The sequence below is a fragment of the Rhynchophorus ferrugineus genome, unplaced genomic scaffold (assembly GCF_030347505.1).
Source record: "Rhynchophorus ferrugineus isolate W39M unplaced genomic scaffold, kcgeb_rfMv2 rfM6, whole genome shotgun sequence".
Taxonomy (NCBI): domain Eukaryota; kingdom Metazoa; phylum Arthropoda; class Insecta; order Coleoptera; family Curculionidae; genus Rhynchophorus; species Rhynchophorus ferrugineus.
This window is the reverse complement of record NW_027472585.1, coordinates 18,710,615-18,737,854: the sequence shown is the minus strand read 5'-3', so window position 1 is coordinate 18,737,854 and position 27,240 is coordinate 18,710,615. Positions and strand designations below refer to the sequence as shown.

At 35.1% G+C, this 27,240-nt stretch overlaps 1 protein-coding gene and 1 long non-coding RNA gene across 2 annotated transcripts in view; one reads left to right on the top strand and one right to left on the bottom strand.

Moving 5' to 3' along the window:
- The window catches only part of LOC143197896 (uncharacterized), a 133,120-nt gene that overhangs the window by 18,665 nt on the left and 87,215 nt on the right, over positions 1 to 27,240 (top strand). The gene's annotated exons all lie outside the window — the stretch shown is intronic.
- On the bottom strand, positions 3,413 to 3,914 carry LOC143197908 (uncharacterized). The gene is made up of 3 exons (XR_013006108.1): positions 3,785 to 3,914; positions 3,610 to 3,703; positions 3,413 to 3,544 (listed from the first exon to the last, which is right to left on the bottom strand). It is a non-coding gene; the product is annotated as an uncharacterized LOC143197908 (long non-coding RNA).

Here is a 27,240-nt window from a genome sequence, read left to right as displayed (position 1 = left end):
ATTTAAAATTAGATAATGGCGTAGGCTCGTAGTTTAACGTTATACACATAAATAAAATAAAATATCTTTATGCCGGACCGACCTATTGTTGAAAACGAAGATTTCTCGCGAAAATCGATGATAATACCGTTTAAATATTTCGTGGGCTTCCAAAATGTTTACGAGGAAATATCGAATTCCACCAATAAACTGTCGTAACTCATTGTATTGTCATAATAAAATGGCTACATAATCTTTAGATCATTATTTATGGCTAAACATCTTTATTTATAGATATATTATTGGGGTAGTGGGTTACGGTGGGTTTATTTTTTTTCCCGTGTTTCATCTCGGAACCTTTGGGAAAGTTTTATTGAGTTTGTACAGGGAATAAAACCTGATATATATGGTTAAGCGTAATCAGATATTTCCAGAATGTATCGGGTCTATTTTTATTAGGTGATTCATTCGTGGTTACATCACCAATATGTACCTCTGTAATTTCTGCATCCCTATGTTGGTATTTATCTTTGGTAGTTGTAAATGTACGTTCACATATTTTTAATGACTTTTTTTAAAACTATTACCCTTAATGGTGCAACAAAATGCCCAGTGGGCAATATATATACATATGACCTGTAGAATTATTTATGTGACTTCCTGTATAAAATATCTTATTATAAATTTCTCTCGAAAGTATATACGTGTGCATTTTTCAGATCGTTAGACGTTTTAGGCTACTATATAGCACTTACTACCTTAACTTACTTAGTACATTTAGCTGATTAACAAGCACATTGTGGTGCACTAACATTTTTACTCTACTTTACTTTATTAATTACACTTTTTACGGGTTTTGAACACATTAATTTTGAACCGTTGAATTATATCTATATTATTACAGAAGATACTTTAGCGTATACCATAATTGGATTCCATATTATAATTTCATAATTTTATTTGCTCCCTATGAGACAATACTTTTAATATAACCTAAAAAATATAACCTGTTCAATAAAACAGTTAATTTACATCATCTAAATTCATGGCGCTGAAACGCGTTGACGCAATATTTCCACACCACCTATGAGGTAGAGTTCTAGGAGTGTTTTTAACTTAGTAGTATCACTTGTTCGCCTAATGCACCTAATTAACAATTGTATATCCAAGTAATATATGTTACTTTCATAATAGAGCATATTTACCATTTTTTTCGAACCGTTGAATTATGTCTACATTATTACAGAAGATTTTTTAGCCTATACCATAATTGGATTCCATATTCCATATTATAATTTCATAATTTTATTTGCTCCCTATGAGACAATACTTTTAATATAACCTAACATTAAGTTGTTTTCGTTTAGAAAGTGCATGGTTTTTCCAAGTTAGACGTCGATCCAGACGCATGCCATTATATTTAGCACCATGCGTGTGGGGGAGTAGAAAATTGATATTCACTGGTGGGCATATTCTTCTACGTAAATGTTAGATTATTTTTCATTTGCTTTAATGGGCCATATTTTCAACAATAGTGGTTTTTTATACATCGACTGTATTTATCGAAAGATTTCAGTAACTGAAAGTGAGTATGAGGGAACTATATAACTTGCAAACCCGTAAGCCAGATTTTGTCAAAGTCTTGACGGTTTTCCTGGAAGAATCTTCAGGTTGTGCTCCAGCTTGAGAATCATGATTACTCTGGTTACTTTCCAAATGCTAGGAAATGTGTGCATAATATTGAGTTAACTACGAACGTTATTGATTTATACCTTTCTCTGATAGTTCTGGTGCAATATTTTGGGTTACTAGATTATATCCAGGAGGTTTTTACAATGAATTTAATTAGTCTCATTATTGTTTTACTTGTCTGATTTAGTAGGTAGCGCGTTGCTTTCCATAACGAGTAATATATAGCCTCAGTTGGCGTCAGATTTTTCAAGCATTCTTAAAGTCTTTGGTATGGTTTGTAAGTTGTGGCTAGTTAGTTCTGTTATTATAAAGAGAAAGGAGGTTATCTTTAATGATAATTTTTGAAAGGGCTATTGTTATTACTCCGACGCTTTTGTGTCATGACTATGTTCAATTGAGTCTTTCAATGAGTTTTTGTCAAATGTTTGTATCGTCCATTAATTTAAACTCATGATTAGTTTTAAAGTGGCCAAGGAAACAATGTAACATGATAAGTTTGTTACTGTTAGATATTAGAATTTGTTAATAGAGTTTTTTTTAATAATTGTGAGATATTTGATGGAGAATATATGATTACAATCTATTCTTTGATTACACAAAATGTAGAGAAGTGGTATAAAAATGTGGAATGTACTACAATACAACATAATGCATAAAGCCGTAGTACAACATTTATTTGCACCATCTTTTGTCGGACGCTATGAACTAATTCTGAAATTGAATATGGAACTGAACGATAACACCAAAACAATAATTATTTATAAAGATATAATGTCATCCGACGTATAAGTAAAACTAATGAAACAATCAGAAAATATTCTTGGTAATAAATTTTTATACATTACAAAAGTACGAAAACGACTTCTACAAATAACGTTATTTTAACACGAAGGTATTTCAAGTGCGAATATAAAAATATTTGAAATGACTAAGCCTCCTGAATTCTGCCTATAAAATTATTTCATATCTGATTATTGAAATAACATAAGAAAGAACGAATTAAAAATAATCACTTCACGTCATGTTTGAATACTGCAGTTAAAAATAGTTCAAAATTGAAGATAAATGTTTCTAAAAGCGCCGATAACTTATATTCATGATTTTGGAAATATTTAAAGAAATACATTTTGTTGTTTGTAACTAAAGCATATAATTGCAGTAAAGATTTAGCAAATAAAAAATATATTTATTAAAATTTAACAAAAACATTATTTTACATTGCCATGTGAGAATAATGCTTTTTTTAAAAAACATCATAAGGTCCTCTAAATAAAGTAATCGATGTTTTTATTAGACACTTGATCTTCTCTGCATCATATAAGTGTTCTTATCAGCTGCAAAATTACATTTTTTAAACAAAACCTCCATTTATTAACAAGAAATTGGGTGGCTTTAAATATCTAGAGTGTAAAAGCGTAGCTTTCATTCTATAACCTGTTCAATAAAACAGTTAATTTACATCATCTAAACTCATGGAACTGAAACGCATTGACGCAATATTTCCACACCACCTATGAGGTAGAGTTCTAAGAGTGTTTTTAACGTAGTGGTATCTCTTGTTCGCCTAATGCACCTAATTAACAATTGTATATCCAAGTAATATATGTTACTTTCATAATAGAGCATATTTACCATTTTTGATTTGTTCTTGTTTCCTTCGTGGCAGTGTTTCTTTGTCAAGTCAGTTTGATGGCACGGTATTTCTACTAAGTGTCTTCTGTTCCCACATGTGTACATTTTTCTTGAGTAAACTATTTTAATCACTGCATTCTACGTAATGCATTTACCACATCTGCAGAACATTTAGTATTCCTCCTCTTTCCATCCATTTTAACCAAATGATCATATATTCTCTGAACAATTACACACATATCTATATACACAGTTATCATACAGTCATCTTATTATTATTAATTATTAACTTAATTATATACTTACCTTTAGTTTTTCCCACACTCATTACCCTGTCTCGGTAATTGTCAGAATTTGATCAAAATCTCACATCCGGAAAATTTCATTCAGTTCTGAGTCGCTATTCATAATAAGCAATAACAATAATAATAATAATAAATAAGTAATAAGTCAATAAATAAGCTATTAATTTGCAATCTACCTAACACTTCACGATTCCACCATTTGTCAATTTCTTCTTCAGTATGTCTGATGGAGTTTTTCCAAACCAAAGGTGTTATTGTAGGTGTTTCTTTCCACATATCCAGACAGATCTTGCTTGTATGTTGAATATCGACGTGCCTCGACCTGCTTCGACCCGACTATTGTAATAGTTTCTTGTCACACCTCATATATTCACTCAATACATATTATGGTTCATTTATCCATGGTAGTCGCCTTTGGACTCGCCAGGAAGTTGGACTCTCAGTGTTTCTAGAATGAAGAACAATATATCTGCAATAAACTATTAATAAATATTATGACTAACAAAAAGTAATCAAATGCTAATCTAACATTTACTTTTTCCCATCAACTTTTATTATCTTTATGCTATTTTTATTACAATGTTGCCTCGATTCGTCAACCGCACAATATGAGGACTGTATAAGGTAAATTCAAGATTATATTTTTTCTCATTTTTCAGTCACAGTGCCCATGGTAATAATGAATATTTCCAATAAAACTTTACTGGCAAAATGAAGGCCACTATGATCGCGTTCCTATTCGAAATAACTTATTAGAGACGCAGTCTAATGGTTTCGGTTTTTTTAATCAGAATAATAATTATTATCAATAATGTTTTGAAGAATTTTGCAGAAATTTGAAAACCGTGTGATTTTTATAGGCCGATTCCATTACATATTCAGACAACATTATTTCTTTTAACTAGAATAAAGTAAAAAGGAAAATATTATCCGATTTTAAAACGAATATACATCATCGTGATGATATATTTTCATATTCATATAAATATTCCATCTTTGACACACTGGTATATCCACGATATAGTATGAGTCATCTAATTGATACTTGAGATTCATTAAGAACATTAAAAAGAATGAACTATGCTAAAATCAATATTTCATAACATCTACACTTTTTGTACAAGCGCTACATGATATTATTATGTTTTTATTCTCCACACGTAACAGTTACCTAATTTTGACTGAAAATGCTATTTTTCTGCATTTCTAATTGTAATGTTTCAGTTTTAATTTAAATCAGTGTCGCCATTAAAATTATACAACTTACATACTTGTTATACAAAATGTGTAATATTGTTAAATAATCCTTAGAAAGAGTTAAATATTTATGATAATTTTACTAGTTTTGGTGAAAAACAACTACAATATGTATGGAGTTTATTTTTTTAATGAGAACTTTCATTTCAACAGAATCGCCGTATTTAAAAGAGACTTATTCTTACAAGTATAGTAATAGTTTTCAACATGTGAAACAGACTATACCGAAAAAATAACGATATATCGATAGTTCTTTCCGCAGCTGACATATTTAGAATAGACAAAGAACTCGACCTTTTCTTACGACTTCTCAATCTTCATTATTCTTTTTTCTCTTGAGAACGGTACACTCTTTGTGAAGATGTCTAATCTCGATAAAGCCATGTCTACATTATGAGTTTCAAAACCACCAGAGGGCGCTACAAGCGGGAGTATTTAGGTCGGGCCATCTCGTGGGCATTAAAAAAACATCAATTGTCATGTTTAACCATATATGAACAATTTTTCATGAGGTCAATAATATAATTTTAAAATGGAATATACAGAAGGTTTTACTCTTTAACACATTAAATACATGTTAATCATGTCACTTTCATTCAGCCTTAATGATTTTTTCCATTTTCACAACATCTGATATAAAAATACATGTAAAAGTATCTTTTGACATTCTAGTTACTTTTCTCATCTATCAAAGAAAAAAACAATACTTAATTATTATTACCACATGTTCACTTGGTTGTTCCTCTTTTTGATTTTGTACTGCCTAATTCCTACCTGCCTGAAGTTGAAGTCGCGGATTCATCTGTTTCATTAACATGTGTCATGTTAACATTTTCAGTTTTGCAATATCTCATTTGACATCGTTTGATTCTGCTGACCTCCAATTTTTTTCGAAGATTTTATTGTGGACTGAACTTCTACTGATCCCTATATTCAACTTATTTCATCATATTTTCCTTCTTGGCAGGTTAATGTAAAGGATCTGTGAACATGTAATACATATTATGTATTTCAATTCAATTATGTTCATCAATAACATTATTTACTAGGCTTATTATTTAAATTTCAATTAGGATTATCACCTTGGTTAAGCAATAGTTTTCCCTATTTGGAACCTATAATCATCCAGTCTTAAATGTAATGAAAACTTTCTTGTACTTGTATAAGAGCACACAAGATATTCCCTTAAGAGAAGTTTATCATCGTTTACTTTAAAAAATCATTTGCGCGCCATTTCACGTCCCAAAATACAACCCTTTTGTTTGGTTTTTATAGAGCGTAAGATAAAGATTATATTTAATAAAACAGTAATAAACAATTTAATATCATAAATAAATAAAAGCACGAATCAAAATAAATGATAAAACAACTGACTACTTATTCAATAAATGATAAAATAATTAAAGTAAATAAACATGCGAGATTTTGATGTCGAGGTGGTCAACAAAAACGTACCTGAGCAACCAATTTTCAATGACAAGGGTGAAATTCAAGCATACTTGAAATATAACAGAAGGCGGTGATAATTACGGTAGATTAATTACTGTAGACTTCTAATGTCAGGTAATATTGAAATATAACGGTACTGACAGTTCATATACTGGCAGCTATAATGGTATCGATAAATAAATGCATCGTCAAATACTAGTAATGGATGGTATCGATAGTCTCAATAAAATGATGGAACGATGGCAATGGGAGGCAATAACCATGGATAATCTTAGTCTATAGTAGTCATTAACATTGACTGGCAATCATTATAAAACAGACAAAACAAACTATGCTAGGAAGAAGTACGACATGTGCAGACGGTACGAAGGGAAAATAACCCACGATGAACTAGCGTATACCGCAACACCAATAATAATGCACGTGCAATAAAATCAAGGGAAGTAGACGCACGAGATCCTGTCATTAGGATTAGTAGTATGTAGTTCAATAAATAAGCGACTTTCTTTCTATTGTGCGCTCACTTCTTCTAACTCCGACTATGATAAACGTGCAAAGCGTATAAGGGAAAAACCCAGAGGTAAACACGCTAAATACGCTGTCACCAAGAGCCGGCAGGAAACATTTTCGGTGGCGCTTATATATGATTCAAGGTATCCAAAGATCACACATCACTAACTTTAGCCACTTTGACGTTAGCTTCTGAATTATAAAATAGTTATAATTTATATTTACAGTTGAAACCATAATACTTTTATTTTTTATTTACCATAATTTAAGAAGTATGGGGAATATAGGACGATTCGAAGAAATAATAAAATACAGTAGAACAAAAAATATAACGATAGATGGATAAATAAATAAGTAAATAGAACAAATAAACAGAACATAAATAAAGATTTAATGAGTAATAAATGATAATTAAAAAGAGAGTACTCTATGAACAAACTCACCATTTTATGAAACTTAGTTTGGGTAGCACACAACTCAGTAAAATAAACCGAATAAGAAGAACGTAATAACTCGAGCCATCTCGTTCTTAGAAGTGAACTCTTATGAAATTCTATCGTCCCTAGAACGTGATCTTAACTAGAAAATATAAACAAAGATCAATAAGAATGTGTGTAATTATTTCTGTTGCTAAGTATTCGTAACGGCGACAAATCATACAAATAAAAGGAAGCGGCAATCCCGCCTAGTCCCTGTAAATTATCGTTCGTACCTTTTTTAAAAAACACCTAAATGATCCAAAATTCAAATTGCAATGTATATATACATATATATATATATATATATATATATATATATATATATATATATACATAAAATAATTTACTCGCTCATATAATGACAATATAGCGACCTTGAGGCATGTCGAATTTTACATCGTAGAATAACGGTCTACAAAATACCCAGAAATATAATCCCAGATGTTGAACACGGGCGGGGTGCCAGCATCGCCAACTAGAACCCGATGACGAATAGCTAGCAACCCCGAGACGTTTATCTGGGATGTTATTGAAGGTTATTTCCATTGATTCAGTGCTCAACCATCGTTTGGTTTAGACGTTCCACCATCGACTGCCCAAGACTCGTCTCCAGGTAACACCGCTGCCATCCGTTTTATCATTTGTATTTTTCACATTTTTATATAGCCAATAAATAACGGTCACATAATGTAAACACCACTGTTTCATTTCGTTTTACTTCCATTCACCGAGCCACATCATTTACCCTAAAACAACATTAAATACTGGGATAATGATTTAAAAAAGATAAGTATATATTAATACTAATATTTCTTAAGTGAGCGAACTTTTAACTTTCTCAATAGTATGCAGATGTTTTCTTGACGAAATTATTCAATTGATATACATTTTATCAGCAGTAGTGTTTTCCTATCGTAGATAACATTTTATCATTGTGTATTTTATTACTGATGCTGTGAATATAGTATTTACTTTACTATGACTAAGCAAGTATTAGAAAAAAAAAGTCAGGTGTCAGACATTTCAATGTATTTTCATGATTGGAAAGTGCAAAGTATGGATTTAAACAATTATTCAACAACTTAACTTAACTGTTAAATTTGTGAGGTCTTCGGGTAATTAATTGAACGAAACTAAATTTCCCTTAACACTTTTTTACGGACACGGACTCTTATACAACTAATGAAAATGTATGAATGTTTGATTCTTGATTGAATGTATGATGCGTGGGCGTCAAAGGATTAATGAGAATCTGCTGTGTGTTTTTCTGCGTGCCCTTGATCGTTTGACCGATCTCATTCTGTGGCCACTTTACTATAAGAAGAAGAGGCCTGACATCACCACAAATTCGATGTCTTCGAAATGAGTGTATATGAAATATGCATATGCTGCTCCATCATATTCTACTGGTCGGTTGTGCAAATTATTATTTGATTAGTGTTTAGGGGTAATTATATGAGTCGGTGAATGGGGGTAGGACCGTTATTTATTGACGATATATAAATATAGAAAATATAATAGATTATAGATAAAAGGGAACGGCGCTGGCTTTACGACGAGGCTTGGGCAGCCGGTGTCAGCCTTGTCAGTGACTGAATGAATCAAACTACCCTTAATTAATATCAGAAATGAACTTCTCGGGGTTGCCAGATCTTCGTAATCGTTAAGTAGTCGGCGCTGCTGGCACCCCGCACATGTTCAACATCTGGAATAATATTTTCCGGTTATTTTGTAGGTCGCTATTCTAAGATGTAAAATTCGACATGCTTCAAGGTCGCTACATTTGTAATGTCAATGACAAACAATTTGCCGGGCTCAAAGAACTCTAACAACTTGGCAGCTGATGAATCAACTATTTCCAAACGTTAATAGAAGGATTAACGGATATTACACGATTTGACTAAATATGTCATTTCGAAAAATTTTATCATCGAGGTTTTATTGCGTATCAGGCAATTAAGAAGAGTTCTGTGACTGGCGTATTGTGGTTAGCGATAAAAAGTAGTTCTACTAGGACAATCCCAAGCGTAAAAGGTAATGGGTTAGTCTAGAATAGCAATTCGCATCAACATCGAAGCGGTATATTCAAGGCCACAACCTCTTGCTGTGTATATGGTTGGTTCAGCAAGACAGATCGTGCTACGAGCTGCTAAAGCCTAATAAAACTATCAAATCATATATATATATATATATATATATATATATATATATATATATATATATATATATATATATATATATATATATATTATATCATTAAATTTATGATCCCTGTGAGTCTCCTACGATCACTTTTGCTGGCTGGTCATTTGCTAACGCTAGTTTGTATCCCCTCCCACGTTGGGATACTTTTTTTTTTTTTTTTTTTGTTCTGGCCTAAAAACCAGGCGGTGGAATGCATGACGCATACCTGGTCGCGGAGACTTGCCCTGGAGTGACAAGTTGGACCGGGTTATGTGGGACTGCCTCTGGGCTTACCAATACACTAAACCGAAACCGCCTCACAGTTGACCCCTGTGGATCACTACTGCTACTGCATTAAATTTGGGGATATGGCACCCGCTGATCGGGCAGCCGTTATTGGGCACGAGAGCCCGGCGATTCTATTGATTCGCGAACCTGAGTTAACACACAACTGGGTACTGTTGTATGGGGGCAAAAGTTATGACTGTAGCGACGGATGAGGTCGTTTCAGCCTGGAAAAGGGGGAGAGCTTAGCGGTGACGCGGTGCTAAGCTCCCAGCATGTCGACCAGCTCGCGAACAAGCGCGTTTTCAGAAGAACTTGAGCTGAGTTGTTGTTTGTGGAATGATTGAGATATGAAGTGCTTGATTTCTGGAGTGTCAGTTTCCCTATGGATTTGATTATTTCTGACAAACCATGGAGCGTTTAATATTCTCCTGAGGAGCTTATTTTGGAAAACTTGAAGCCGTTTGACCTGATTGGGTGTAACAAACTTGAAGTAGACATTAGATCCGTAGAGGAGTACGGACCGAATTAACATCTTGTAAAATAAGCATTTGATGGAGATGGGAAGCCTGCTAGAAGGGCAGATCAGAGGAGATAGCAGGTTTGCTATCCCCGAACCTTTTTGGATTGCTTTCTGGATTTGGGAATGCCAACCGAACCGCCGGTCGAAGTGAAGACCTAGGTACGTGACGTTATCCAGCCATGGAATTATTGCGGTGTCGATCTTAAGTTGCGAGACGCGCAGTGCGTAACGATTCTTGTGGAAAATGATGGCCTGGGTTTTCAGGGGGTTGATTTGCAACCTCCAGAATTTGAACCACTTGACCGCATGATCGAGCTGCTTCTGTAAACGCTCATGAATTGTAACTTCGAACCTGGCGGCCGTGAAGAAAGCAGTGTCGTCAGCGTAAAAGGCGACGTCAATATGCTCTTTTCTCGGCATATCTGAAATAAAGAGATTAAATAAGGCTGGGGCCAGCGGGGAACCTTGAGGTACGCCAGCATCGATTTGTTTACGACTGGAAAGTGACGCCCTGATCTTGACCTGGAAAGATCTGTCCAAGAAATAGGACTTGATGAGAGCGGTTAGGTCTTCTGGGAGGCCTAACCGCACGCACTTTGCGAACAATCCGTCGTGCCAGACCTTGTCGAAGGCTTTGGTTAGGTCCAGAAGAACTGCTCCAAGCTTTTTACGTTGGTCAAGAGCATGATGGATGTGTGCAGCCAGACGGGAAGCTTGATGGACGGATGAGTGGTGAGCGCGAAAGCCGAATTGTTCATCTGGAATGATGTTGTTTTCCTTTGTGAAAGAGTTGAGAGCGTAGAGTATTGCCCTCTCGGCAAGCTTCGAAATGGCGCTGAGAAGGCTGATAGGCCTGTAATCAGATGGAGATGATTTTGCTCCTTTCTTGGGTATAACCGCTATATGTGCGTGTTTCCAAGACGCCGGGAAGTGTTGCAGTCTCATGATGGAGTTAATAATGTTTGCCAGTTCTGCGAGTTGCTTATGCGGGAGCTTTTTTAACTGGGTAATCGATATTCCATCGAAACCTGGAGATTTTTTGGTTTGAAGTTTGCCGATCATAGTCTGTAGAGACTTTGGAGATACAAAATGGTTGAGAAGAAAGGCGGGGGTTACTGGTCTTTTGACGGAGTTGGATTCGTTGATGACAGTGTCAATGTCTTTAGTTTTAGTGTTCTGTGCGGGTGGGAGGCATTTCATTTGAGCTTCGTAGGTCTCTGCAAGGAGCTCGACTTTTTCTTGGTCAGTGACTGCAAAATTTCCTGTAACCGCTGACTTCAGGGGAGGGATGACATTGTGCGTCTTCCCCACGAGGCATTTGGAGACACGCCAGAAGGAAGGGGGGCCATCCAGCCTTTGGTCCGCGAGAAATGAGTTCCATTTCATTGCTCGCCAAGTCGAGACGGCCGCCCTTACCCTCTTGCATGCTCTGTTCGCCTCCCTTTTGTCTGCAGCATCAAGGGTGAATCGAGCTAATCTGCATAAACCGTTTTTGATGCGAATTTCACGTTTAAGAGAAGCGGGAAGATTGTTTTTCCACGGCTGGGGTTGTGATGAAATTTTGACTGTGGAAGATTCGTGAGCAGACTGAATATCGCGAGTTAGCTTGAGTACGGCTTCCTCGAGGTGTTCTGGTGTGTTAATTTTCGGAATTGGATCGGATTTCAGGAGAAGAGATTGGTAGTTTTTCCAGTCGGTTTTTTTCCTGAATCTTGTTAGTGGGACTTGAGTGGTGGCGCAGTTTCCGAGTTTGAGAAGGATCGGACGATGATCAGAGTCTAGTTCGTCAAGGACTCGAACTTCGGAATCGCGATTTACGTCTTGAAGAATAAAGAAATCAAGGATTCTTGCTGCGCCTTGAGAGACTGTACTAGGGTGATGGGTGGGTTCATCTGGCAAGGCAAGACCGTAGCCCAGATCTGCACTTAGAGCTACGATGGCGTTACCTGCGGGATTCGCTCTGGAGCACCCCCAGGTGGGGTGGTGGGCGTTGAAGTCGCCACCTATTATTTTCGGAAATTTTCCTTCGACGAGTGATCGGTATTCGGCATAGTTGAATGCAGAAGATTTCCTGTACAGGGATGTAATCACGAAGGGACGTTCTTGGATATCGATTTTAATGGAGGTTGTTTCGAAGTTGTTTACTGATAACGATGGAAGGAGCTCGTGTTTGACTCCTTTTCTGACGAGAATGGCGGTTCCACCGCCTCGACCCGGAGTTCTATCGTTTCTGTAGACAAAAAAGTGTTCGAAAGAGAGACGATGCGAAGGTTTCAGGAAAGTTTCCTGGATGAGCACGATGTCGACGTCATAGAATGTTATGACGTCCTCCAATTCCGCTTGCTTTCCGCGTAAGCTATTTGCATTCCATGTCATCAGTATAAGAGATTTCGGAACAGCCATTTCGAAGAGTTAAAGGCTGCTGAAAGTTATAGAGACAGGTAAGTGTTGCCGCTTAGGCGGCGACATTTGGAAAAAGACGAGCAAGTTGGTGAGCCAGGGCGATCACTTGTAGGAAAGCCTGCGGGTCAGTAAACGCCTGCATTGTGGAGTTAAGGTCCGGTGTATTGGTTGGAGCAGGAGTTTGAGTTGGAGCAGGCTGGGTAGCGCTGGCTAATTTTTGGGCTAGCTTTCTGCCACCTTGGTTACTCCATGCAGAACCTTGTGGAGGTCTGGTTTCGGTCGGAATTTTTGGTTTTCTTGGAGCAGGACGGCAGGTGCAACCGCTGAAGTTTGCGGTATGAGTTTCACCGCAGTTGCTGCACTTTGGAGGTGCTTCTGGGATTTTGGTACAGGATCTAGTGTCGTGATGCCCGGCACATTTGACGCACCGTGGGGGGGCTCGGCAATATGAGCTGGAGTGCCCGAAAAGCTGGCAGTTGAAGCACTGCACTGGCTGGCCGTTTCCTCTCTGGACCTCGACCTTCACGGTGATGACGCCGAGTTTGGTCATATATATGATCTGTCGCTCTTCGCGAGGGACAACTACCTGAACAATTGGTAGTTCTATCCCGGATTTTAATTTCCATCTTTGCACAAATTTGGGATGGAAGCCTTGATCAAAGAGAAGTTCACGTACTTCGTCAATGCAGAGTGATTCTGGGATGTTTTTTATTATTACCCGGAATGCTCTCTCCTCCGGATGACAGAAGGAATGGTAAGGGTAATTCCTTTCCTCGAGCAGGGTAGTAAGTTTACGGTAATTGTCGCTTGTGGGGACGAATAAGAAAATGCCGTCCTTTTTATTTCGGGTTATAATGTCTATTGATTGTGCCTTAGTAATTCTAATGAGCTCCATGAACCTCTTCTTATCACGGAGCACTATAGGCGGAATTTTTTCCTTTGGGGGACTTTGAGAAACAGTCGCCGAAACGGTTGGCACTGTTTTTGCTGTGGAGGTTAAGACTTGTTTAGTGACCTGGCTACTTACCTGCGCAGGCTGGTCTTGGGTTGGTCTTGTGGTAACTTGTTTCGGTACTGGCTGTGGGGCCGTCTTGGTGGTCGGCTTGTTTTGCACTGGTCTGGTGGCAAATTTTGTAATCGAAGGCTGTACGTTAGCCTTGGCTTTCGATTGGGTAGATTTAGTGGCTGGCTTGGCTACCGGATTGGGTTGTGATTTGGGAGCCTGTTTTCCCTTGTTGCCGGCCTTCGGCAGCTGGCTTTCCTGAGGTGGAGTGACGGGCCCTCTTTTCCTTTTTCCCACCAAGGTGAAACCGTCTTCTGAGTCTTCAGTTTGGTCTAAGTGTTTTGTCGGTTTAGCTGGTGTCTGGGACTGAATTTCTATGGCAGCGGGAATCTTTACTTCCATGGCATCTCTTTGATGCTTCATGAATTGTGTTATCGTAGCTGTGAGAGTTTTTATTTCTTCCTTGAGCTCTTCGGAAGCCTTTTCGCTCTTTTCCAGCTTTTCCGTCTGTTTGTTCAGGGCGTCTGTTTGGGCTTTTGCGAACGTTTTAAGGTCAGCTATCTGCTTTCGCAGGTCTTCGTTCTGTTTTCTCAGATTCCGTTATAAGCACTTCTCGGCTGTCTTCTGAAGATGGTCCATTTGAATTTGAAACCGTTGGGATACTTGGGAATGAACCACTTTCAACTCCCTATCGAGAACATATTTATCTACACTGACCTCTACCATATCATCACAACGTTTATCAGATCCACAGTACAGAAACGCTAGGACTCAGGAGATGGATTAACAAACTTTTTGAAAAAAAGCAACTTTTTCAGTCTCCCTCTTGTTCCCCTACCCATTCCCATGCAATGAAACTCAAAGGTCTGAGACTGGTGCACTGTTATTTCTCTCACAGACACTTGACGTCCTCAAACTCTGCATTGAGCTGTTAATTCTGTAACCAATCCCCAGTATCTGTCCTCCATCTTTTGAGCGGTTGCGATCGCCCTTCCTCTATAAGAATGAGATTCGGACTGAATAATTATAGAAACACCCTAGTCTGCGACAATACTGATCAGTTGATCAGTTATTTAATCACAATTTTTGCGAGATATCGATTATTATTATTATTATTATTGTATAATATTTTAGTATATTTTTACCAACGGTAGTTTATCTGGACTGGACCTACAGTTAAACGTGGGTTCCGAACCACGGTCCTCGGCATTAAGCCTACCGACTGGCCAGTGACCAACGTAGAAACCATCCCAGGTCTTACCCAGCCTGATTATTGGCGTGACTGGGGTGGTTATTCCTTGTCGGATTTTCCACTGTTGCCTAAATAAAGACATTTACAATTACAATCACAAATATAAAGTACATCCATACTGTCAGACCGTCCTGACCACTGCGTCAACGAAGACGGCAAATCGATTACTATCATAAAATTTAATTTATATTAATCGTTCCCTTAACTCCCAATAATTGTCGTTTATATCCATTAACAGGTAATCCGTGTTCCTGGCATCTTGAACATTGATATTTCACTGTTGACGTTCATTTTATCTATGCCCAAAACTTTATCTAAACACACTTTATTGGTTATATATTTTACTTTAATAGATTATAACAAAATTGTTATACACCTAAACATTTGTGTTTGTCAATGTTCTTTGTATTAAATTGTATAGTCGCGAAATGACGATAAAATCATTGAAAGCGGCAAATAATATGTATGATCAGAATACATGGAAGTACCTAATACTTATCATAAGCATTATATACCAATGCTAATTAATTTTAAAGAGTTCTTCACTTTCATTTGTTTCATGCTTTTTGAATACATAATCAGGCACACCTTTGCTAAAGTAATTTTATACATACATTCTATTTCTTTTATAGTTTCCAATAGTTTTTGGTGATCCTAATGTGATTTTCGTTTGGTCTTCTTTTGGTTTTATTTAGGTCAGCTTTTTATAACTTTATAATTTACAAATATGTGAGAAATAATTTTATTTCTTGGTAAATAAAATACAAATATTCAATAAATCATTATAATGGTCACTTTATTGACATTATACAAGGTACTACAATGGTGTTTACAATAACTTTCATATATCATCTAAGTCAACAAGATACCCCTCGAGAGACTAAGGAACTATTTCGTTTCCAGTCAAGGCGCCGGCCTTTATATCAAAAAAGTGTATGACTATCATGGCCATCGCCAGGTCCCGATACCACGTCCGCCTCGACTAGCAAATGCGTGATCAGGTGCCCTACGTAGATACGTCAATAACAATGTTCCGTTCATACATTCTGTTTTTATATCGTCCATTTTGTTCAATACGGACGTCGAACACAAACATCATACAATAACTTTGGTTTCACTGCTTTCCTAATTCACTGTATTCTCCATGTTTTCGTAAAGTCGTTATAGTAAATGCTCCAGCATAATGGTCAATTATTAACATTATCAGCGTCATCTACTTTGAACGGGTTACTCTTTCAGGACTCAATGTATCCTGAGCGATCCTGAGCGCATTTTGATTATAATCGCACGTCTGATTTGTAAGAAATACTTTTATTTACCAAGAAGTAAAAATATTTCTTACAAATAATTGCAATTTACCTTATAAGTTTTACATCCAAACATTTAGTTTTTAATTATGTTTATATTATGTAGATTGATTGTATGTAAACGCAATATTTTTTAATTAACCTCTTATGTCTTCAACAATCTACCCGTGGGCAATAAGTATTATTATATGATTTCTGTTATATAATCAGTTTGTTGGAGACGTAATATGGGGCATCGACGATGATTCACTTTATTTGACACTTTATTCTGGAAGATCTGGAGGATAGCTATGCTATATTTGCTAGTAGTACTAGTGCTAGTAGTAACTTATACAGCAAAACCTTATTATCTAATAATAATTTAGATTTACGCCCTATCAGCCAATACATTTGGTTTAGTTTAAGCCCACACTATTTGCGTTTGTCACTATATGTTTTTTCCATGTCATTTTTCCAAACGCAATATGAACCCTCATTTCCTATTTACGTATATTGTTAAATTTTCTGGTGTTTTTTTTTCTCCCTATTTTCTTTGATAACAAGTCTCCATCATAGTTTTATTAGCGCATATAAACGATAGTGTTATTTTCCATTGTCCCAATACACTGGCTTTGAGGTCTAAGCCTTGAGTAGCTCTCATGCCAAAACTTTTTCAGCCAGTACTCGATGATATCATTTTGAAGAATTGAAATACTTTTTTTAATTTTCATTAACAAATAGATTATTATTAACGATATTTCACTAAAAATTTTTAAGTTTCATATGAAAATTTACGGCAGTTCGTGACTGTATACTACTTAACACTTTTTAAGTTATTAATGCCACTCAGCTGTCGGTTATTCGACTTTTGGTGTATACACCCAACGCCTAATTTCACACCTTGTATATTAAATCACGAGGAACAATTTGTGACAATAATAAAACCAGTAATGTTAAATAATTATAGAAAATGATGATATTTCACATCCTGTTCAGGATTTCACCGAGAAACAAACGTATAATATGACAGAAATGCCCATCAACCTTGAGCTAATATTAGAAGTACTATGTGCATAGTTAGCCATTTATTTATCCGCAAAAAAAAACAAAATCCCGCTTGTTCCAACTAAATATGCAGTTAGAATGATTACCAGAGTAATAATAGTCGAAAACGACACGTTACACCAGGCGATGTTGGTCGATCCTTCGGAGAAATGGAAATTGCGTAAATTTCTTAAATCAGCAGTAAAAAAACGTATAATACAATTTTAATGACATAATACAACGTAGACAGAAACGAATACAGTTTATTTATAAAGATTTTCCCCGTGTGAATTATTTTATTTTTTTAATATAGTTAACACATTACTTAATGAGTATCCGGCTCTAATAATAATTCGCTTTTATACATTCATTAATGCCTGCCGGAGTTCCACAGGGTGGGGTCTTGAGACCACTCCTATATGTGCTCTATACTGCTGATATCCCAAAAACAAAAGAAACAGTACTTAAAACATTTACCGGCGACACAGTCATCATGGCAAAAAAAACATGCAAGTAGTAGCAAAATTTAGAATCTTCTCTCTCTACGCTAGGGTTTGTCTGTACTGGACCAGCGTCCTTGACATTATCTTTATTGGCAGACTCGTGACTAACTTAGAGATGATTCAAGGAAGCATCCGGTCTAAAATAACTGTGATAATTACTCCTTATTGTCTGTAGACTAGTGATTCTCAAACACTATATGTAGAAGTGTATAAAAAGCCAATGACATACATATTACCACTAATATATTCATTACTTAATATTTTTTTCTCAAGATTGTTCTTCCAGTTCTGATCTAAGATTTGAATTCACTCCACATAAATTTAAAACACGACACAGTCTTCATACATAGATTTTGTCTCTTCTACCTTCGGGTAAGTTCACTACCGTCGAGTAGTTCTACTTCAAAGTTTTTATGTTCACGCATTATCACTTAATATTTTTTGCAAACCGTTTAATTTCTGCACGACCATGGTACCCTTAGGTCTTATATGTCTTCACTCCTAATGTACCATAGGGTGTTCACTTCAGTATTCATCGGTACAACTTATAATCCAAATCTTATTCTAGATACTATTCTAACTTGTTTAAGTCTATCCTAAATTCTAAAAACTATTCTGACTTATTCTAGAGATTATTAAATCTCACTATATGTGTCTATTAAACACTTCGTATGGTAATTTGCATTTGAGCCTACGCACTTCATTGTCATCGCGCACATTTAACTGTTTGGCGAGTGCATTAGGATGCACTACTACTCTTTCAGAGTACTTCACACTAGCACTTACACATTATGGGTTCTAAGAGGATATCGCGTTGAATCATTTTGTTGGAGACGTAATTTGGGGCATCTATGATGACTCGCAACAGTTTATTCTGGAACCTCTGGAGGATATCTATGTTCGATTTGCTAGTAGTACCTCACAATTCAATACCATAGGTCCAAATGGGCCTAAATATTGACTTATAGAAAACAAAATGTAGAGCATTTAGTTTTATTCCCCATTTATTAGCCCACTCACTAATGTTTTTGATAACTATTTGTATTCTAATTACAGCTGTCTTAATGTTGTTACTTGTAGCCAGCTAGGTAGTATCCTTAGGAAGTGTAGCAATTGTTACTCCCTCACATGTAGAGCTAAAAACATAGGCTATTACATCTGCATAGTTGGATTTAAAATCTGAATATACGTCATTTATATCATGACGTCAGAAATGTAGGATTTGAGAGTCCATCTAGGTAATTAACTAGTGACTTATATTCAAAACCGTTCTGCTATACCCTCTTAAGAATTTAGGCAAACAAATTTCCTTTCATTTAAACGTTGTCTCACTTACTCACAGCCGTGAAATTATGTACTTGGCAAATGATCTACCTTTTATCTATAAATTCAATTATCATCGCCATATTATTATATATGACTATTTTTTACAGCGTCGTATTTTGTTTGATTAATGCTAGTGCGCAGCAAAATTTTAAAATTATTAAAAATATACCGCAACAAAAAAAGTTGGCAATATTTGACATAAACAATTACAAATATTAATTAAAAACAAGCCAGCACGTGGAGACATATCTGGATGATATTGTAGATGATTTTAATGCTTAAAACATACTTTTAATTCTTTTGCCGACTAAAACTGATCGTCAAAAGAAAGCTAGTAGACTAACATATTATCTTTTTAGTTTATCAATAATCCGCATTTTCAGGGAATTTTTGGTGAATCCTTCATTAATATTAAAAATTTTACCCATTACGATTGAAATATTTTGATTAATTATTATTTAAACCTTATCCAAAACACGCTTTTAAACAGATAAAGTCGTTTTTTTGTAAATAGTGTTGTAATATATGAATGTTTATGAAACTTATTAACTAAAACAATAACAAAATCAAGAGTAACAGCAACATTCTTTCTGAGAACTGTTAACACGAATCAATCAATAGTGACCGTCATTGTACACTGACATCAGTATGCATAACTTTTACTTAATATATTTACAATGTATTTGAGTAAATTTACACAGTTCTTATCTGAATGTTAAACTCAAGCTTATTATCTTTTCCTTCGATGATAATATTTTCCTCGAAAGATTTTATGGTGTGACTGCGTGAATGGGGACCTTTTGTCAGGAATTGTTATATCTGCTTGATTCAACAGTTTACACCAACAATCTTATTTTATCGTTTTACTATAAAAGTAAGAAAACATATAAAATATAGAGAAGAATAAATAACTAAAGTGTTAAGAGCATTAGGTAAATGAAACCATTCAAATACGTTGTAGTATACAAAAGATGCATCTGGGAGCATATTCTTGAATAATCTAGACTATATGGATGTGAACAAGATGTAGTATATCTTATTATGGCTATCTGACACTGCTGCAGACAATAATGTATATGTTTGAACTATGCAAAGAACATAGATGAAAATTGATGATGAAAATTTTTTTTCCTCATCCAAAGATTTCCTCACTCCAAACAAGAAACGCAACTGTAAAACCACTTAAAAGCAATGTTGGATGCTATTTAAGCGCAATTGGAAGGAGTTTCTGCGTCGTTTCGTGGTCGTCGACGAAGCATGGATACACCAGAGACCAAAGAACAGTCGAAACAGTGTACTTCACCCGGCGAACGTGCTCCAAAGAAGCGACTGGCCAAAAAGGTGTTGGTCACCGTTTTCTGGCATTCACAAGGTGTGATCCGCATCGGCTACCTGGAGAAAGCCAAAACAGTCACGGGGATGTACTATGCCAAATTATTGGGCCGATTCGATGCCAAATTACAGAACAAACATTCTCATTTGGCGAATAAAAAAGTGCTCTTCCATTATGACAACTCACCGGCACTAGTGCGCTAGTCCAAATAGCCAAGGCCAAATTAGTGGAGCTAGGCTATGAACGGTTTCCCCATCCACCGTATTCTCCATATTCGGCCTCGTACGAGCGAGACGTTGTCGTGATGGTCTTTTATAGCGTGGAACTGCATGGTACCAATCCACCGGCGTTACCAACCTTTAAACTTGAAATCTAAAATTATCCAATTTTCAATTAAACTAGTAAGAATCCGCCGAAGGTCGCCCAAAATCAAAAGGTTGTTTTCGAACAGAGAATGAAACATAATTCCCCAGCAATTTTAATTGCCAGCTGGTAACGAAGCCGAGATACCAAACAGATCGGTGTTTGATAAACAAGTCGTTGGAATGTCTTGTCTGTTAATTTATTTCTTTTAAACGGTTTATATTTCCTCGGTAATATTTATAAAGTAATTGAGATTATATCTCGGTATGATTTTCCCTCGGAGCTTCTTTTGCAAGTTTATGGTTTCAACCGCATGTTTATGGTTTTCAATAAAACAATTGTCAACATATTACTAAACAATGTCGTTTATAATTCTATTTTGTAATAGTACCGCGTAAAATTAATCATTCACACAATAATTAGCATTAATATTATTAATAACGTTCATTGTGAGCTTATATTATTTTAAGGATATTAATAGATGCAATTTTTGGGCACAATAATTTTCTCTGATGAACATGAATCATTATGTTCGTTAGTCTCGCTTAAATTTGAAATAGGCTGGAGCGATTTGGCTAATTTTGATTTTGACAAATGCGTGGAAGCACAAGAAGGTTTATATGGTGATAAAATATTTACAAATTAGATATGATTTTTATTTCATACAAATATAGGTATTTTTTGATAGGAAAATCGAGTAATTACAATAATTAATAAGTATTAATATAATAATATAATTAATAATATAAGTAATTAAATAATTACATATATGCCTAATATGATATAACTATGTAATAATGGTAATTTCGAAACGTATTTTAATTGCAGTCGAGTAAAGATTTACCAAGAATTCAGTTAAAATATGTAGAAACTATTTGTGGTAAAGCATATTTTGTAAACGTAATTCTTATTTGTTATTATTTAGTCATATATTTAGTGCATGTTTTAAGTATGTTCATCGGTTTCTTCGTCAATTATTAATATAATCAGATATTTCATACAATTCACAACATTCATTTATTATACAATTCTTCAACGGTTAAGAATTAGAGAATATTTCTTTAAATATTATGAGGACGTATAGACAACTAAATCTATACTTTTAAGTTATTTAGGTAAGCGATGATGAAAGCAGGGATCGGACCGCTATACCCTTCAGGGGTTTACCAAAGTCGTACAGTGAAAAGGCCGTTCAGTTTGTTTTTTAAGCACTAACCATATCATATGAGACGCCGTAGAAAAATTGCAGGTAACTGCCTCCACGGTGTAGTGGATAGAGCATTCATCACACACACGGAGATCGCGGCTTCTATTCCCGACGAGGGCAACAACTTTTTGTTGTTCTTCTAGTTTGGCTAGACATTTGTCAAATCGCCTAGGTTAGGTAGCAGACCCTGGGACCTGAATGGTTCTTGATTTTCAATTATTGTTTCTTTATTCCCATTTTTCTCATATGGCTGAAACTTTACTTGTTCTACTCATTGTAATACTTAAAAAATAAACAAGAACCTTATTAACCGACTTCGAAAAAGGAGGAGGTTCTAAGTTCGACTGTATATTTTTTAAGTATGTTCATCGATTTCTTCGTCAATTATTAAAATAATCAGATATTTCATACAATTCACAACATTCATTTATTATACAATTCTTCAACGGTTAGGAGTTAGAGAATATTTCTTTAAATATTATGGGGACGTACAGACAACTAAATCTATACTTTTAAGTTATTTAGGTAAGCTGATGATGAAAGCAGGGATCGGACCGCTATATCCTTCAGGGGTTTTTGAAGAGTTTTCAGTAAGAGTTTGCCTACCAAAGTCGTACAGTGAAAGGGCTGTTCAGTTTGTTTTTAAGCACTAACCATATCATATGAGACGCCGTAGAAATATTGCAGGCAACTGCCTCCACGGTGAAGTGGATAGAGCATTCAGCTCACACACGGAGATCGCGGCTTCGATTCCCGATGAGGGCAACGACTTTTTGTTGTTCTTCTAGTTCGGCTAGACATTTGTCAAATCGCCTAGGTTAGGTAGCAGACCCTGGGACCTGAATGGTTCTTGATTTTCAATTATTGTTTCTTTATTCCCATTTTTCTCATATGGCTGAAACTTTACTTGTTCTACTCATTGTAATACTTAAAAAATAAACAAGAACCTTATTAACCGACTTCGAAAAAGGAGGAGGTTCTAAGTTCGACTGTATATATTTTAAGTATGTTCATCGGTTTCTTCGTCAATTATTAAAATAATCAGATATTTCATACAATTCACAACATTCATTTATTATACAATTCTTCAACGGTTCTTTCTTCAATCGTTCTTTATTTTCAATTATTGTTTCTTTATTTCTATTTTTCTCATACGGCTGCACCTTTACTTGTTCTGCTCATTGTAATACTTAAAAAATAAATAAGAACCTTAATAACCGACTTCGAAAAAGGAGAAGGTTCTATATTCAGCTGTATATATTTTTTTATGTATGTTCGCCGATTTCTCCGTCAGTTTTAGGCCGATTTTCAAAATTGTTTTTCTATTCGAGAGAGTGTATTTACGAGTTGGTCCCATTGGAACCAAGTTCGGATCTGTTGGGGGAGATTGGTGAAATTGAGAAAAACGCTCAAATTTCAAAACCACGTACAAAGTTTTCACATATTTTCACCACCCAAAGAATACAAAAATAATAATATAATTTCGTGACATATACAAAAAATTAAATTTCCAACAAAACAAATCTAAATTAATATAACTGTTTGGGTTCAGCGCCGACTTCAAAGTAGTCAATTGGTAGTAGTTAAAATAATATTGTAAATAGCTAAATAGGTTTACGTAGGTATTAAGCTAAATTGTATGCATATAGTAGAATATAAAATACATGTAGTAGATAGATTAAATAAGGTTTTTGTTTATTTTTATTTAGTTTTTACAACGATTATAATGTACATATTTTATTTTAAAGTGTTTTTTTTTGTGTTAAAAATCTAAGTTATCATTTATTTTTTGAACTCGGTTTAATTTTTTTGTTAAAAATATTTTACTTACTTGCATTTATTTACAAGTTAGACCAGTACTAAATTTTTTATGAAATACCGGGATATAATTACTCTTCCAAACACATATTTCCCTGGTCAGTATTTGATATAATGCTGAATTGAACAAACTTACGGGACATATAGGTCTATATCGCGAAGGAATTTGTTTATAAACTTGTGGTTTGCGTTATTAATTGCTTGATATCCACTCTAAAACTGTTGCAATTTTTTATCAGTGTTATGACTAATGCAACAATTTTATAATTGAACATTTTTGTTGTATTTTTTCCAGAATTGATAAAAAACTTAATATTTAAGGATGTTAGTTACTACATCGTACAGACCACATACCAATAAAAATCGATAATTGATAATTACTAAAAATACCGAATATATGTTATAAAGTGTGACTAATACGGCGCTAGGTCTTCTAAGAATTCAGTATCTGGCTAAATGAAGTGAGGAACTAACAGGTCAATTGAAAAGTCCCCGGCCTGACATACAGATGGTGCTACTAGAATTAAATCCATATGGTTTTTTAGTTATCCCTAACCCTCAAAAGATGCGTGTATAAATTTGACAGCTGTCGGATCATTAGTTTGTGAATTATCGCATTTTGAGTGAAGCAACTTTTGTTATTGTGAAAAAAATTAATAAAAAGGAATTTCTCGTATTGATAAAATATTGATTTTTGAAGGGAAAAAATACAGTTGAAGTAAAAACTTGATGCCGAGTTTCCGGACACTGCCCCAGGAAAATCAACCATCAAGGATTGGTATGCAAAGTTTAGATGTGGTGAAATATGCACCGTAGACGGCGAATGCAGAAGAAGAATTTTAAAAAATCACAAAATTATTTTGAATGAAATAGCAGACACTCTAAATATATCAACTGAATGTGTAATTCATATCATTCACAAATATTTGGATATGAGAAAACCGCGCGAGCTCACTTTTGACCAAAAACAACGACGAGTTGATTATTCGGAGCAATGTTTGAAGATGATCAAGCGTAATAAACCCGAGTTTTTGCGTCGTTATGTCACAATGAATGAAACATGGCTCTATCATTTCACTCCGAAGTCCAATCGATAGTTATCCAAGTGGACTGCACACCATGAACCCGCTCCAAAGCGTGGGAAAACGCAACAGTTGGCTGGCAAGGTTATGGCGTCTGTATTTTGGGATGCGCATGGAATAATTTTCATTGACTACATTGAAAAAGGAAATACCATCAATTGTTACACCCCATATCAGATGGAAACTGTGCTTGGGAGAAAAGTGTAATACCCTGTTTTTTCATTTTTAAATTATATAAAACATAATTACTTAATTTGAAATAGTTTACTCTGTTACTCTCATATAGTAAAATTCGATTGGATATAGTTTTGACGTTATCTATGACGAGCAGTGGCTGTTTTATTAGTCTGAAATGAAATTGGCCATTGACTTGTATTTTACTAAACCAAATATACTCTAATTTGCTTTGCTTTTTGTTTAACATAATGTTTCCAATTTAAACTATCATCGAGATGGATGCCGAAATATTTAGCTGATTCTGTTTGAGGAATCGGGCATTCACCAAGTGATATAATTAAATTTTTGCCATTTTGTCGGAACGCAAAGTAAACAGACAGGTTTGGAGCTAATAAGCTGTATTTTGCAGTCACTAGTCCATTTGAAGATCTTGTTGGCTGTTACAACAACCTAAATCTGTAGCTAAATATATATTTTTTGTCATGATAACTATTTATTTTATTGTGGGGGTATCGAGAGTGCAGAGTAGGCGAAGGAGTGGTCACAAGACACCACCCTGGGGATTTCATCCCACATAGTCTAAAATGTTGGGAATACCCCTTCATGCAAAGCTGTAAATTTTCTCTTGATGTATGAATAAAATATATGACTTTAGCAGTTGACAATAATTTCGCGATAGTAATTTGCCCATTTCCTAGATTAATCTCAAAAGTCATAACCATTAAAAATCTTGTGAGACGTCATTGTTTAGTGGTGATTTCGAAATCCAAACCGGAAATCTGTATAATTATTCGAATAACATTCCGGAACTGATATTTAAAAGTAATTAATACTTAATTTTCCTTTATTTATTTTTTGTACAAACCTTTTTTTAACAATAACGAAGAGGACAAAAAAAGTTATCCAATTTGGTGCTGTAGTTCTGAAGTTATGCGCGTACATTCATTTCGGCGAGTCATCTTTATATAGATGTAACTAGACAACGCATAAATATCTCGAAAATTAGGCGATGTTTGTACCTTGTACCTTTGTTACTAAATATGGTTTTTCGAAAAAAAATACGAAGCCGGATTTGTACGCATAACAGAATGTATGAATGTATAGCGGCATTAATCCTTACATTCATCATGTTTATGTGAAATGTTTATTTTCAGCGAATATCATCCTTTACGACAGCAATAAACCAGTGTCGCTTCTCTTATCTTTAATCGCTCATTAAATTTTAAAACTTAGATCAAAGTGTTTCTTATCATACTCATATATACGAGTTTGAATCAATATTACACCAGACCGTCATAATTACATGCGATATTAGTTGTTTACCAGGTAGTATATGTTACTAATTAAATCCAAATTCCTTTGATTCGAGGACGATTTAAGAAAAAGATTAAGCTCATAATTATCATCAACCATTATATTCATGTTAACCCATTAAGACCAGCGGGCTAATGTAGACAGTTGTTTCGCGAATATGAAATGTAAATAAATGAAAAAAATCATACAATTTGATCAAAGACAGTTGTAAAGAGTTCTTTAAAGCTTAGATATGCATTAACGCAATATATATATATATATATATATATATATATATATATATAAGCACCCTAAAGATACAGATAAAGTTACACTTGACGTGTATAGGGACTCTTTTTCTTCGATTATTGATTTTAGAGAAATTATTAGGTATTTAGTTAGTTGGAGCAAAGCTTGTTGCTCCCGATTAACAATTGGGCTATGAACAGATCATCCAACGATGAGCTATCTTCTTCTCTTAATTGTTAAAAGTTGTTCGATTGAATTCAATTGAGGAAATCTATTTTTATATCTAGCTACACACCATTGGTCCTAATTTAGCCTTTAGTCTAACAATGTTTATTAATTTCTATTAACACTGTTGTTTTTCTATTAAATATACCTCATTACCTTGCACTATACGGAGACTTTCGACTCCGTGTCCCCTTTTATCATATTATTCAAGAGTGTAATACGTCGACATTAACATGGGAATGAAGTCTCTCCTCATGTCTCCTTACGAATGTCTTGCTTTCCTGAATGACAGTCGGTATCTGAAGGTAGCGGTGTAAGCATCAGGTCTACAATAAATGGTTGTACTTACTATACTTCTTAGAATTTTGTTTCGGATAATTT